Here is a 14,481-nt window from a genome sequence, read left to right as displayed (position 1 = left end):
TAAACTCTTAGCCACAGTTCAGAGTTCAGTAATGTAGACTACAAAATAAATGGCAATAGACCAACATACTGGGTACAATAAAATATACTATGCGCTGTAAAAAAAAAGAAATACGAGAAAAGTAACTAACTTGTACGACACAGATAACTGAAACGCCTGACTAATTTATTAGTCGTATAGAGTCGAACTACAGGTTGCTCTTAAAATATCCTCATATCAAACAATGTATTGTTCCTCTCACACACACAACCCATCATATTAATCATAAAATCTCATACACACAGAGTTGCCACCATCAAATCAAGTACCCCTGACCTATCGTTATTTACCCCACCTTTAAGATTGCCAGATAAAAAAATACTCCCTGATTTATGGGAGTTTTTTCTCCGATAAATAGTTGTCTTAAGGGCCGGTAGGGCGTTTTCCACTCATTTTTCCGAAGGTGGATATTGCCTTTTTTGCTGATAAAGATATGACGAATGAGGTAGGTGTGAGATAGTTTATGTGCCTTCAGATTTATAACATGGGTTTTTATTTTACGATCACTTTATCATAGGTGAGTGGTTATTTTTTTGCTTTATTTTCTTGTTGAAATTCGGGATGTTTATCGCTGTTTTGGGATCTATAATGAATAGATATGGGGTGATAGTTTTGATGGTGCAGTAAATAAAACATTTACCTAACTTAATTCGAAAAGTTTCATACGATATGCAATAATAGTAGGCAAAAAATGCAACAAAATTGTGTGTTGTGTCTTATTGAATTGGTTTAGAGATAAGTAACTAAGCATTATTACTTTGTATTATTCATACTCGGCGCAAATGAATTCGATAACTCACGATCCTAAGTCGCAATAGATGCGACCGGATTACATCCATAATCACTATTTTCTTATTTTCAAACCCTTTAGTGTTATAAATACATAAGTAATTAAAGTAGTTTAATTTACATTAACACATTCTAAGTCAAAATCATTTCGAAATAATCAAAATAACCAATTCACCGCAACTCATGCTCATCTCATAGAACAATAGGCCCCACTTCCTTCGCGTTTGATGTCGCCGCTGACAGGGGGTGAGGGGGAGGTAAGAGGGGGGTTGACAAGAGGATCACCGCGAACAAAGATTTAACTAAGAGACAAAACACGCTTGCTTAGGCTTGTTACCTATTTTGTGTACAGGGTGTTTGAGATTGAAGCCGAAGAATAAATTAAAGTTTTGTATTTAATAAACATAATTGTCTACGAATTGAACTACAGGTAGAACTAGTAATTGCTTACGTGGAAACATTTTATATGACTGTAAAATCAGACGTTGACACTTTTCATTTATATTGCACACGCTGAAGGCACGCAGAAAAATAGTAGAAACAAAGTTAAGGTACTTTCAATACTATAGACAACAAGATAACAATTTCAAGGCGTAATATCCTATGTTTTACACCTCACTTTTTCATTTTTAAACATCTAGAAAACGTGCCAGTTTAATAAAGCAAGTGCCACCAACAAATATCACAGATAAAAAAGAAAATAAACGCAAAATAGTATTATTCTTATCTACGTACACCCTGTATAGCGTCTCTCACCTCGCGTCATTGTGGCAGTCTGTGGCAGGCGTCTCAGCCGCGTAACTTTTTAACGAGGGCTCCACATCATCTGCAGTTCGTTAAGTCACCTACACAATTACATACACCTTCATTGTTGTGTGTATGGAAATACTTACAGACCTTGTAAGACATTGAACACAGTCTTAATTTCGCGATAATGGTTTTTATTGAATGTGAATGCGACACATTCGAAACTTAATACAGTTTAAAAAATATCGATTACATCTTCTTAAAAAATAGTGATAAAATCTTATATGCTCAAATTACTTTAAAACAGTTCATAAACTTATGCTTCCAAAACCGCACTTGGCTGGCGTGGTGGACTCAAGGTCCAAACCTCTCCTTCATTCTGGGACCCTTGTGAATTGAATTGAATTGACCGTAATAAAATGACTACCAATTTCTTGTTCCTAGTTGCAAGTAGCCGACATTATCACCGAGTTTATATATTAGCGCCTGATTAAATTATCTTAGCAAAACACTATGACAACTTGCAAACCAGAAAATAACAAAACTATAAGAAATGCCTACCCAAGCACCAATCTTTCACATTTTTTTTTTCATTATGATAAAGTAGAATTATAATAAAGTAAAGCTGACCTATATACCGTGGAAATTTTTATTAGTTATTAACCTAGAAACCTGAGCTGATAAAGTGCAGTTGGTAACAATATTATGTATCGCTCTTTAATAAATTGGATCCGGCAATAAAAACAATTAGGCGTTTATAATGTGTACTTACCTATTCTTCATTGTATTTATTTATCTATATTACACGACTTATGACGAAATGATAACAAATGCTCTTTATTTACTTACTAGCTGACCCGCGCAAATTCTGCATTTTTTACTGGTGCTCTGCTCCTATTGGTCGTAGCGTGATGATATATAGCCTATAGCCTTCCTCGATAAATGGGCTATCTAACATTGAAAGAATTTCTCAAATCGGAACAGTAGTTCCTGAGATTAGCGCGTTCAAACAAACAAACAAACAAACAAACTCTTCAGCATTATAATATTAGTATAAACACATACCTAACAATCAAGCAACAGTAAAATAATACAAAACAGATACATTTTTAAACAATTTATTTGAACACACACAAAAACAAAAAAGCAACAAAGTAGGATCTCGAGGATCCTATTGATTAGTGTGAGGACGGCAGAAGCACTCTTGTTGGAGGCAGGCAGCAGTTGCCTGTGTACACGCCTGGCAGTAGACGTTGCAGTCAGAATCTTGGCTGCATCGTACTGTAAAATAATGCTTAGATAATAATAATGTCTTTTCAGGCCATATAGCGGGAAGGAATAGGAGAAAGGTAATAAGTATAAGGTGATAAGGAGAAAGGCACAGGAATTTGTTTATAGTGTCGAAATTTGTGCATAACATATAGGTACACTTTCTACTTCTTCACATCCAAAGCCCGGTGCAGCGAATAAAATATACGACCAGTGACAGGTCAGGACTGAGGGCTTTACCCGCTTTCCAAAGCACGGAGGTCAACGAACTCAATTTTTTTGCTGTGGAAAATTATTGAGAACTTCTTGTAAAAGAAAAACTCAGAAACTTTGACCCGAACTAGGATTCGAACCCGAGATCTCTGCGTTGTACTCTAAAGTTAAGGCCGCAGACATTCGAAATTGATTTATGTTGATTGGATTAAGATTATTTAATATTACTCACTCTACTCCAACCTATTTCCTTAAACTAAATTTGAAACTTTACTTATTTTTACCAGAATGTGGTTTTTTACTTATTTCACAGGAGAATTATGCAAAGATAATTCAAGTAAGACCTCTCTCAGACCAAATATAGGAGTGGGAATAAGATGTCATGGATACTCACAGCTTTGTCTCGAGTCGACTCGAGCCTCGGCGCCGGCAATCATCACAGTGGCTGTGATGCACAACAGTAGAATAATAGCGAACTTCATTATTGCTTTCAAACAAACAACTGATGAATAAAACAACAGTTTTTCAGTATTTATACCAAAATTCTTAATTATTGTTGATATTGTAGAACACTTTGATAGGCATTAAGTCAGGTCAGTCACGAATCGATTTCGATATCCTATTGTTATAATGGTAATTTATTTCTATAGATAAGGGACTGATTTGTTACGAATTATATTTGACCTTGATTGGTAAAAAGACCTGACCTAAGGTATCGTTTTTTTCTAGGAGAATGATAATACATAATACAGCCTAACAATTTAGTAGAAAGCCTTCTCACGGATGATGTATCTAGATTACATTTGACTATTCTATTTACGTCCAAAATTAAGGAACTGTATCAAACAGTAAGCAGCATAAGACTTAGAGTCACTAATGTTCAAATTCAAAACTTTTTACAAAGTATTTGAAACAGTCAGTATATTGTATTTTTTGTTTTTGTCCGTTTCGAGAAAGCTGGTTGCTCGTGAGAAGAAACGGCAAGAAACTCACGGCTTGCTCTTTTAAAATGTCAATACAATTATTACAATTTTTTTATTGATTATTTACTTTGTGCAGTTAATAAAACAGTCACATATCTTAAAACAAAACTAGTCGTAATAATAAAAAAAAGTAAAGGGGAAACTTATAGGTAGGACAGAGTAAAACATCGTACATTAGAGTATTATAACAGTTTTGAGACAGACTTGGTAGAAGCAGCACAGTCCCAAGCTTTATTATCGTCCAAATAATCTTTAACAGTATAATAGCCTTTTAGTCATAAAGGAGAATGCTCAAAAAAAACCCAGGCTGTACACAAAAGTTATGTAACTCAAAAAATTAGTTATACTGTGTAATTGAATTCCCAATGTTTACCTCTATCAAATTCGATGGCTGAACATACTATTTTGCTATAACTTTTCAGTAGGGGTTTTCAATATATTTTTATATTTTTTAAATAAGTTACCTATATAAATGTTTAATCTTTTTGAGTCACACATTTTTAATATAGGTATGTAACTGAGTTACAAATTAAAAATATTAAAAAAATATTTTTGAAAAAATGAGTCATCATCAGCAGGTCATATATAACCCCACCGAGGGGCACGAGCCTCCCCTCTTAACAAAGAGGGGGATCAGGCCTTAGTCCACCACACCGGTCTAATGCGGGTTGGCAGACAATTGGAGGGCTATTATAAGGTAGAAAAGTGTTGTCATGGTGGTAGATGGCTAGCCTATAGCCTATGAAGCACCAAACCCTTCCATCCCTCTACTGACTTTTGCAGTATGCACGGGAAAAAATGCAGCTGGCACCTTCTATGTTTCTTTTCGCTCTCAATCCAGCATGGGAGCAATGGGAGAAATGAGTGTGTATACTGTGTTATTTTAATTCCAGATATTTACCTCTATCAAATTCAATGGCTAAACATATTATATTGCTATTACTTTTCAGTAGGGGTTTTTAATATATTTTCAATATTTTTTATCATGAATATAAAAAAGACATACCCGCCCACACTACTAGCTGGCGCCCGTAGTGCGGTTTCGATACAATTATATTATTCAAAAAATAATCATTGTGATGAATGTTTGAAAAATATTAATTTTTTAAATTCACCTTTTAAATAGTAGATAATAGCAAAAAATAGTATTTAGCCATCGAATTTGATAGAGGCGAATATCTGGAATTGAATCACTCAGTATCACTAAAATTCTGAGTTACACACCGTTTGTGTACGGCGTGTGTTTTTGTCCCATACATTTTGAGCATTCTCCTTTCGTTTAATCACTAATTTAAATTTATTGAAACTTAAATTTTGAATTTCGCTAGGGATTTTATTGTAGAAACGCACACATTGACCTCTAAAGGATTTGTTTATTTCTTTAAGCCTAGTGGTTGGAATAACGAGTTTATTTTTGTTTCGTGTATTAATGTTGTGTATATCGCTATGCTTGTTGAAAAGTGCGATATTTTTGTGTACATAAATTAGGTTTTCATAAATATATTGACCTGCCACCGTCAATATATTAATTTCCTTAAATTTTTCCCTTACTGAATGTCTACTGCCTAATTCATAAATTGCACGAATAGCCCTCTTCTGCAGCACAAAGATTGTTTGGATGTCGGCAGCGTTACCCCAGAGCAAAATTCCATAGGACATGACACTATGGAAGAAACTGAAGTAAACTAACCTAGCTGTTTCAATGTCAGTGAGTTGGCGAATTTTTCTAACCGCAAAGGCTGCAGAACTAAGTCTATTCGACAATTGTGACATATGTGGACAAATGTAATACATTTAGTTTTTTGCTCGTTTAAAAGCCGATTGTTAACGTCAAACCAATGTACCACTTTAAAGATAGCACTATTCACATTGTCAAAATTGATTTGTTGGCGTTTTAGTTTGAATAAGAGTGAAGTATCGTCTGCGAATAGTAGTATCTCGTGGCTATTTTTAACTAGATGAGGCAGATCATTTTAATGTAAATTAAAAATAAAAAAGGACCAAGTATTGAACCTTGTGGCATCCCCATTTTGACTACCGACCCCGCCGATCGTTTGCCATTCACTTCGACTTTCTGAATCCTATTATCTAAATAGGAGATAAGAAGATTCAGAGCCGTATTTTTTACACTATAATGACGTAGTTTCCTGATTAATGTTTCATGCGGGACAAAATCAAACGCTTTGGATAAATCACAGAATATGCCTAGAGCATCGTGCGAGTTTTCCCAGGCATTAAAGATATGGTTTACAAGCTCAACACCGGCATCAATAGTGGAGCGACCCCTAGTAAAACCAAATTGTTTGCTGTGTAATAACTTGTGTTTACTGAAGAAATAAAGCAACTGACCAATCCTAAAAATAGCGTTACAGGGATTAACATTTTCTTTTAGTATTGATTCAGCAACAGTAGGTCTAAATTATTAATTATGTATACGTCCACCAGAAGTGAACCCTGCAGGCCTCCCTACTATGTCGTTGAACTAAGTCTAAGCAATCGGTTCAGTTGTTAAACTTGGGTAAAGAATGTATTTCACTTTCACTTTAGCATTGAGTCCATCCATCAGCCTAGCCTTTTTTCCGACTATGTGGGAGTTGTTTCCAGTCCCACCAATACCAGTATTTTAAATGGAACGACTGCCTATCGGACCTCCACAACCCAGTTACTTGATCATCAAATTTTATTAAGTCTAGGCTTCAGTTCATAAAAATATCCATATCCATGGCCTCTAATGTTGAGACCTTCAAACAAAATGAAGGCTGAAGAAGTTCATGTAATAAAAAAACAAAGTGTTTCAGGAAGTTCTAGCTTTATTGATAGTGTTAGTTCACTTGTTATACCGTTCGATCGTTTACCGACCGGTGACCTGGCTATAGTCTTATCATACATGACAATATACAACAACTATCATATCAAACACATACCTAACTATCAAGCAACAGTAAAATGAAACAAAACAGATACATTTTTAAATAATTTATTTGAAAACACACAAAAACAAAAAACAACAAAGTAGGATCTCGAGGATCCTATTGATCAGTGTAAGGACGGCAGAAGCACTCTTGTTGGAGACAGGCGGCAGTTGCCTTGATACACGCCTTGCAGTAGACGTTGCAGTCTGAATCTTGGCTGCATAGCACTGTAAAAAAGAATGCTTAGGTAATAATAATGTCTTTTCGGGCCATATTATAGCGCCCATTTTCATTGAAACCGACCAACGGCGCAGAAATTTGTTTATAGTGTCGAAGTTTGTGCATAATATACAGGTACACTTTCTACTTCTTCACATCCAAAGCCCGGTGGAGCGATTAAATATACGACCAGTGACGGGTCAGGACTGAGGGCTTTACCCGCTTTCCAAAGCACGGAGGTCAACGAACTCAATATTTTTGCTGTGGGAAATTACTGAGAACTTCTTGTAAAAGAAAAACTCAGAAACTTTGACCCGAACTAGGTTTCGAACCCGAGATCTCTGCGTTGTACTTTAAAGTTAAGGTCGCAGACTTTCGAAATTGATTTATGTTGATTGGATTAAGATTATTTAATATTACTCACTCTACTCCAACCTATTTCCTTAATCTAAATTTGAAACTTTACTTATTTTCACCCGAATGTGGTTTTTTACTTCTTTTACAGGAGAATTATGCAAACATAATTCAAGTAAGACCTCTCTCAGACCAAATATAGGAGTGGGAATAAGATGTCATGGATACTCACAGCTTTGTCTCGAGTCGACTCGAGCCTCGGCGCCTGCAGTCATCACAGTGGCTGTGATGCACAACAGTAGAATAATAGCGAACTTCATTATTGCTTTCAAACAAACAACTGATGATTAAAACAACAGTTTTTCAGTATTTATACTAAAACTCTTAATTACTGTTGATATTGTAGAACACTTTGATAGGCATTAAGTCAGGTCAGTCACGAATCGATTTCGATATCCTATTGTTATAATGGTAATTTATTTCTATAGATAAGGGACTGATTTGTTACGAATTATATTTGACCTTGATTTGTAAAAAAACCTGACCTAAGATATCGTTTTTTCAGGAGAATGTGAGTACATAATACAGCCTAACAATTTAGTAGAAAGCCTTCTCACAAATGATTTATTTAGATTATATTTGACTATTTTATTTATGTCCAAAATTAAGGAGCTGTATCAAACAGTCAGCAGCATAACACTTAGAGTCATTAATGTTCTAAATTATTAATTACTAGCTGACCCGTACGGCTCTGCTCGCGTGAATTTCGTACTGTTGCTTATTCGTTTGAGCACGCGAAATGCGAAGCACTCGATACACCTTCACATAAAAATGCTAACAACTCTTTTGTCATCTAATGGTTATTTACGAAAGGGACCCGAAGAGCACTCAATGTGACACAGGCTCAGGCAGGCCTTATTTCCTGTGGTTACCTTCTTTTCCGCTCTCGTCTGTATCCGTACCAGTTTACAGTGTAAAATATAATACCTTATTATAGACTGACCATTGCTTACCCGTCTGGATTCAGAATATTATTATAGGTACAGACAAACCTATCTGTGCCGGAGCTCTTAACACGCGTAATAATGTAGGTATACTTGCGATGATACGTCCGAAACCGCGTAACCCGTAATTATTTTTTATATATCATCCGTGTTTTATTTTTTAAAACTCACCACATAGTCTGTTTCATAGCTATCCAATTTATTTCCTTAATGCAACCAATTAATTTGGTTACGTGCTACGAACTACAACGCCATCTGTTAGTTGCGGCGAACAACGACAACAAACGAAATTACTCGGTTTGCCATCTAGGATCTAGGATATGGTTTGCAATCAAAAAAAATAATTAGGAAAAGCCAATAGATGGCGTTATAGTCCGCAACACAGCATGTGTTGCGGACTATAACGCCATTATGACCTGTTGTTCGCACCAACCAATAGGTTGGTGCGAACAACAGGTAACGATACGGCCGGCACCGCGTTAACTATATGCGAATGTTCTGAAATGGATTGCAACGCCATCTATGGTCTCTTTAGGGAAACGCAGGTTTAAACGATTTCTAGGTATTTATTTAAATTTTCTAAAAATATATGAAATTGTATGCGATAAAAAAGTATCCTATAAGTTGCTCCACTACTTATTCTATGCGTATACCAATTTTCAGTGCATTATATCCAGGATTTTTTACCTGATAGCGTAACATACAGATGGAGGACAGACAGACAGACAGACAGACAGACAGACAGAAAAGAAAATTATAAATTGCAGATATCCGTTACTAAACATCCCCTATTGGTTTTTTTTAAATATATTCAATGTACAGAATTGACCTCTCTACAGATTTATTATAAGTATAGATGTATACGTCCACCAGAAGTGAACCTTGCAGACCTCCCTGCTATGTCGTTGAACTAAGTCTAAGCAATCGGTTCAGTTGTTAAACTTGGGTAAAGAATGTATTTCACTTTCACTTTAGCATTGAGTCCATCCATCAGCCTAGCCTTTTTTTCGACTATGTGGGAGTTGTTTCCAGTCCCACCAATACCAGTATTTTAAATGGAACGACTGCCTATCGGGCCTCCACAACCCAGTTACTTGATCATCAAATTTTATTAAATCTAGGCTTCAGTTCATAAAAATATCCACATCCATGGCCTCTAATGTTGAGACCTTCAAACGAAATGAAGACTGAAGAAGTTCATGTAAAAAAAAAAACAAAGTGTTTCAGAAAGTTCTAGCTTTATTGATAGTGTTAGTTCACTTGTTATACAGGGCCAATCAGAGCCTTGCAATAGCATACGCTTTTATAGCACATTGCTTTTATTGTACGCAAGCACTTAAAGCATACGTGATTACAATCCCGATCGCTTCTACATTCTGTTACAAAGAACATACCTACAACACTATGCAACAAATTTGAAAAAAAAAATTCACGTGGCTCACTCTGGAGGCTCCAACAGTAGTCTGCAAGCATGGCTGGTTCCCATTTACCCTGATAACGCTTCTCATACTCTGCAATTTCTGGATAAAATCTTTCTCCATATGTTCATCACTCACTGAATCCATGCCATTAATGAGTAATCTGAACGTTTGATGACTTGTGTACCCAGAAAAGATACATTTTTATGACTATCCACAAAAAAGTGAAGCAGACAGTAAACAAATCAAGATTCTTCTTATCTCTCTTTTGTGACGTGATATATAAATATAAATGTGCTTTCTGTATTACACTAAGTATGCTTAATACGAATTACCATTCGGGATCCCAGAGAAATTTTTTGGTGTTGCATAGTGTAATTAAAATTACGACACATGAGGTCCAGTCCCACATTCATAACTTGATCACATATAACTTAAGTATTAAATACATACGTACTATTATATTAGGTCGGGGAAAAAGTCTTTTCGCATTATAGTTTGTATGAACTTGTAATATAATATTTTCTCTACACAAAAAAACTCCATATTAGGGTACGTCACGAGCTCACTGAAGAAACCTAATGAACCGTGTACTCATTTGTGATTCTTGAAGCCAAAGAGATTTTAATACAAGTTCATACATACTATAATGCAAAAATACTTTTTCCCCGACCTAATATTACTGGCAGTAAATACTCAATTTTCACTGATATAATCCAATTGTCAAGATTTCACATGGATAACCTTAGATATGGATAGATAGGACTTTGCCATGACTTAACGACTGTTATCTTAATAGACAACGCCGGGACCGACTTTATACGTACCCTCTGAAGCACAGACACGCCCAGCTCAAATACCACTACGCGGTCGCCCATCCATGGAATGACCGCGCCAAGGGTTGCTTAACCCACTGATCGTTTACCGACCGGTGAGCTGGCTATAGCCTTGTCATACATACAACAACTATCATATCAAACACATACCTAACAATGAAACAACAGTAAAATAAAACAAAACAGATACATTTTTAAACAATTTATTTGAACACACAAAAAAAACAACAAAGTAGGATCTCGGGGATCCTATTGATCAGTGTAAGGACGGCAGAAGCACTCTTGTTGGAGGCAGGCGGCAGTTGCTTTGATACACGCCTTGCAGTAGACGTTGCAGTCTGAATCTTGGCTGCATAGCACTGTAAAAAAGAATGCCTAGATAATAATAATGTCTTTTCGGGCCATATTATAGCGTCCATTTTCATTGAAACCGACCAACGGCGCAGAAATTTGTTAATAGTGCCGAAGTTTGTGCATTATATACAGGTACACTTTCTATATACTTCTTCACATCCAAAGCCCGGTGGAGCGAATAAAATATACGACCAGTGACAGGTCAGGACTGAGGGCTTTACCCGTTTTCCAAAGCACGGAGGTCAACGAACTCAATTTTTTTGCTGTGGGTAATCGCTGAGAACTTCTTGTAAAAGAAAAACTCAGAAACTTGGACCCGAACTAGGATTCGAACCCGAGATCTCTGTGTTGTACTTTAAAGTTAAGGTCGCAGACTTTCGAAATTGATTTATGTTGATTGGATTAAGATTATTTAATATTACTCACTCTACCTACTCCAACTTATTTCCTAACTCTCAATTTGAAACTTTACTTATTTTCATCCGAATGTGGTTTTTTACTTCTTTTACAGGAGAATTATGCAAAGATAATTCCAGTAAGACCTCTCTCAGACCAAATATAGGAGTGGGAACAAGATTTCATGGATACTCACAGCTTTGTCTCGAGTCGACTCGAGCCTCGGCGCCTGCAGTCATCACAGTGGCGGTGATGCACAACAGAAGAATAATAGCGAACTTCATTATTGCTTTCAAACAAACAACTGACAAATAAAACAACAGGTTTTCAGTATTTATACCAAAATTCTTAATTACTGTTGATATTGTAGAACACTTTGATAGGCATTAAGTCAGGTCAGTCACGAATCGATTTCGATGTCCTATTGTTATAATGGTAATTTATTTCTATAGATAAGGAGTCCCTTATCTATAGAAACATATATCGTACAAATCAGTCGATTTGTTACGAATTATATTTGACCTTGATTGGTAAAAAAACCTGACCTAAGGTATCGTTTTTTTCCACATAATACAGCCTAACAATCTAGTAGAAAGCCTTCTCACGCATGATTTATTTAGATTATATTTGACTATTCTATTTATGTCCAAAATTAAGGAGCTGTATCAAACAGTCAGCAGCATAAGACTTAGAGTCACTAATGTTCTAAATTATTAATTTTGTATACGCCCACCAGAAGTGAACCTTGCAGGCCTCCCTGCTATGTCGTTGAACTAAGTCTAAGCAATCGGTTCAGTTGTTAAACTTGCGTAAAGAATGTATTTCACTCTCACTTTAGCATTGAGTCCACTCATCACACTCATCAGCCTAGCCTTTCTTCCGAATTTGTGGGTGTTGTTTCCAGTCCCACCAATACCAGTATTTTAAATGGAACGACTGCCTATCGGGCCTCCACAACCCAGTTACTTGATCATCAAATTTTATTAAATCTAGGCTTTAGTTCATAAAAATATCCACATCCATGGCCTCTAATATTGAAACCATCAAACAGAATGAAGGCTGAAGAAGTTCATGTAATAAAAAAACAAAGTGTTTCAGAAAGCTCTAGCTTTATTGAAAATGTTGGTTCACTTGTTATTCAGGGTCATTTCCGGCCTTGCAATAGCATATGCCTTGAACACACATTGCTTGACTTGCACGCAAGCACCTATTGCATGACTGATTACAATCCCAATTGCTTACACATCCTGTAACAAAGAACAAATGATAATTTACAAATGAAAATCCATTCATGTCCCACTGCTGGGCAAGGCTCTCCTCCCGCAATGAGGTAGACTTATAGGCCTTTAGTCCACCAAGTTCGTAAAGATTGCATCAAGATGTTTCCCTTCACCGTTGGAACAAGTAATTATTATTTTATGCACACATAACTTCGAAGAGTAATTGGTGTGTTGTCACGGGTTTGAACCGTCAACCACTTGCGCAGGAGGTACAAACTTAAACCACTCGGCTATCACTGCTCTGATGATGAAAATTAAAAAGAAAATTCACCTTTTGCACGAACAAATTCATATGAGTCGTAGGCGTAAGCAGCACCCAATACGCAAAGAACAGCCAAGAATAATATAGCTAACTTCATTGTCACTTGATATTCAATCAGTAATACATTCTTGAAACCAATATCCCTATTTATACATACACTGCTAACGAGCGTAAAATCCCAAAATCTGGTCTTTGAAATCAATTGAGAGCAATTGAAATCGTTAGTCACGATTTGTAGAAAATTTTTCGTATAAATATCTGCTGTAAAGATTGGTTGATATCATTCTTTGGAGTGGAAATATTACAATGAAGTTTGTGGTACTCGCTGTAGCGTTCCTAGTCGGTGCTGTGGTGGCTCAGGTCGACTATTATGATCTAGTTGACCCTAATGCAGGGATAGTAGGACCACGTGACAGGCCTCTGCGTAAGTAGTAGGAGCTCCTATAAGTCTTTTCACTTTGTAAAACGTGTGCTATCTTAAGCTGCTACAAACTCATTCAGTACCAGCTTCGAATTTTGGATTGGATCAAAATGTCAGCTCTGAGATTTTCTGTTGAGAAATTTTATGCGGCCCAGAATGTGTCCCTTGGAGAACACGTAAAATACATATATGCCTGACCTCTTGCAGGTCGTGATAGAAAAGTTGCAATAAAACAGGGTAATAATTATTGCATAGAATAACCGATTATTGGCAAAGAGGCCTTTATATCGTTACATTCTTGTAAGGAAGCTCCAAGTCCTGGAATCAACTACCAGCGTTTTATTTATGAAGATTAATAATATGATTGTATTTCTGTTTTTCAGAGAAGTGCACGAAGGACTGGCACTGCAACGTTCGTTGTCAGGTGGCGTGTTTCGCTTCGAAACCTTTATGTTACGAAAACGAGTGCTGGTGTCACCCAACTCTTTGGTAAACGAGAATAAACCGACTCTGTTCTGACCAATATTTGTTTGATTTGTCACCAGATCTTAAACATGTCCATTGTCCCAGAATCACAACATTTCTAATTTATAATAGAATATTTCTCAATCCTGGAGTTAATTTGGAATCAGACGACCGTATGTGAGATGTCCAAAAATATTACTTAAGCGGAGCTTGTTAACTTGTTATGGTAACCAGATAACTGATAAATAGACTTCAAAATACTTGTAATGATACATTTAAAACCAGGTTCGGGACAGATATTCGTGCACATTTCACAAATATTTGCCCTGGGTTTCGTTGACTACTGTGCCGAACATACAGTTATGTAAAGTATGTATTATTATAATGTATTAGAATTAAATAATTGACCGAAACCGATAAGGTATGTTTAGTTACGGAGAGTTTGATATCGTTTACATTGTTTGTTTATACTGAAGAAATGTTTTATCGATTTGTTCCATGAAATAACTAGCTGTTACTA

The sequence above is a fragment of the Anticarsia gemmatalis genome, chromosome 6 (assembly GCF_050436995.1).
Source record: "Anticarsia gemmatalis isolate Benzon Research Colony breed Stoneville strain chromosome 6, ilAntGemm2 primary, whole genome shotgun sequence".
Taxonomy (NCBI): domain Eukaryota; kingdom Metazoa; phylum Arthropoda; class Insecta; order Lepidoptera; family Erebidae; genus Anticarsia; species Anticarsia gemmatalis.
This window is presented reverse-complemented; position numbering follows the sequence as displayed.